The following is a 2,500-nucleotide window of genomic DNA, read 5'->3' as shown; positions in this document are numbered from 1 at the left end:
GGGTCAGTTAACTTACAAGCCTGCACGTCTTTCGGGGTGTGGGAGGAAGCCGGAGCACCCGGAGTAAACCGGGGAGGACGTGCGTGCAGTCAGGATGCAACCTGGGTCTCTGGCGCTGTGAGGCAGCAACTCTACCGCTGCGCCACCGTGCCCGGTCTTGAGATGCGAGCAGGAGCGCTGGGCAGCTGGGACGCACGAACATCACAGGGTCCTATCTCTGGTCTGCAGCGTCTCTTTGATACTTCTCTCCACAAACAGCACGATCCTCAATGCTGCAGGGCAATGGACAGTCCGGTTTAGAGGGATGTGGCACAAACTCCAGCAGGTGGGACTTGTGTAAATGGGGCATGTTGGCCGGAATGGGCAAGTAGGGCCGAAGAGCCTGTTTAAACGCTGTACCTCACAAAATAAATAGGTTGGGGAAGGGAAATGGACTTTGGAGGGAATATTTACTGTGTATATGGACACACTGATCTGTTTTGTAGTCAATGCCTACTATGTTCGGTTGTGCTGAAGTAAAGCAAGAATTTCATTGTCCTATCAGGGACACATGACAATAAACTCTCTTGAACTTGAACTTGTACTGTGTCTCCTTCGCTGACAGTAAAACACACAGAGTTGTGAGTCTGTGGAATTCTCTGCCTCAGTGGGCGGTGGAGGCAGGTTCTCTGGATACTTTCAAGAGAGAGCTAGATAGGGCTCTTAAAGAGTCAGGGGATATGGGGAGAAGGCAGGAACGGGGTACTGATTGTAGATGATCAGCCATGATCACATTGAATGGCGGTGCTGGCTCGAAGGGCCGAATGGTCTAGTCCTGCACCTATTGTCTATTGTCTATAACACGAATGGCAGAGTGTGGACTCACCCAGGCAAGCCAAGTAACTGTTCCGCATCTCTCTCTGTCTCTCTCTCTCGTTCCTTCACCGACAGTGAGGCAATCACTCACCCAGCGCGACTGACCTCTGCGGCTTTTAAAAAGAACCACATCAGTATTTTCATGACGTTATTGTACTGGGTCACCTCAAAAGGCGAAAAAAAACCATTTGCGCCCAACGTCACATGCCCGTGTTCTCCACAGATGCTGCCTTGTCTATCTTCGGTTTAAACCAGCATCTGCAGTTCCTTCCTGACTCAGCCATGATCAAGTCAAGTCTATTCGTCACATACACATACGAGACGTGCAGTGAAATGAAAAGTGGCAATGCTCGCAAAAACGACAACCAAACAAAGGACAAACAGAATGGAACAGAATCACATATTCACATATTACATATTTGTGGGAGGGAGGGAAGAAAAAGGAAAAACACAGCAATTTTAAAGAGACACCACACAGCAGTAGAATGGTACAGTAATGTTATTCCCTGGAGAGATAGGAGTTTGAATGGCGGTGCTGGTTCAAAGGGCCGAATGGCCTACTCCTGTACCCGTTGTCTATTGTCTGACATCACCTATTCCTTTCCTGCCTGACCCGCTGAGTTACTCCAGTGCTGTCTGTGTCTCTCTTCGATAGAAACCAGCTTCTGCAGTTGCCTTTTGTTACATTGCCATCACCTCTGTGTCTCCTCTCGGCTCTTTCCACTGTGTGTTTACGATAGGAACTGCAGATGCTGGAAAATCGAAGGTAGACAAAAGTGCTGGAGAAACTCAGCGGGTGCAGCAGCATCTATGGAGCGAAGGAAATAGGCAACGTTTCGGGACGAAACCCGGTCCATAGATGCGGCTGCACCCGTTGAATCTTTCCACTATGTGTCCGGCATAAAATTCTTCATCTTCTTTCGTGTGGCGTGCTCAGCCCAAAGTTGTTGGACAACTTGTTCTATTTGATCTTCCGTTTGTGCACATCGAGTTGATTGCATTAGTCGAAACAGGTTGCAATCTTCCACCCCTGTCTGTCGCTGTTTACATCGAGTGTCCCAGTCTGAAGAAAGGTCCCGACCCAATACGTCTCCCATTCTGTTCCTCTCTGCCTGAGGTCATCTGTTGCCGGGCCCTGATTAGTCCTGATCTTTCCTTGCTTCCAGTTACAGCCCCCATCCCATCCTCCCCCCTTCCCCCTTCCCCCCCCCTTCCCCCTCCCCCTCCTCCCCTCTCCCCCCTCCCCCCTCCAACCCAGCAAACAGTCTGAAGAAGGGTCCCAACCCCATCCACGTCCTCCTGAGCCGCTGAGCTACTCCAGCGCTCTGTGTCACTCCCAGGAAAATACATACCCTTAAATCCAGGCGTGGCGACCGACTTTGGGAATATCTTTGAGCGCGATTGTCCAAATCTGCACCAGATGTGTCGTTGCTACATCGACAGTTGGAGACGCTTCGATCACTAACCTGAATACGGAAACAACACTGTGATTGTGGTCAGGACAGAGGGTGTGACACCTCACACAGCAGTATGTGGTTTGCAGAAGTCTTTAGCTCTCTCTCTACACTGGGTAAAAGGTCGGGAGGGGGTCCTCGATCTACGAAATATTCAGAGATCAAAGGTGCAAGGGGACTAGATTCAAGAT

Source organism: Leucoraja erinacea, chromosome 39, assembly GCF_028641065.1.
Source record: "Leucoraja erinacea ecotype New England chromosome 39, Leri_hhj_1, whole genome shotgun sequence".
In the NCBI taxonomy this organism is placed as follows: domain Eukaryota; kingdom Metazoa; phylum Chordata; class Chondrichthyes; order Rajiformes; family Rajidae; genus Leucoraja; species Leucoraja erinaceus.
Note: the sequence above shows the minus strand (reverse complement) of the source record.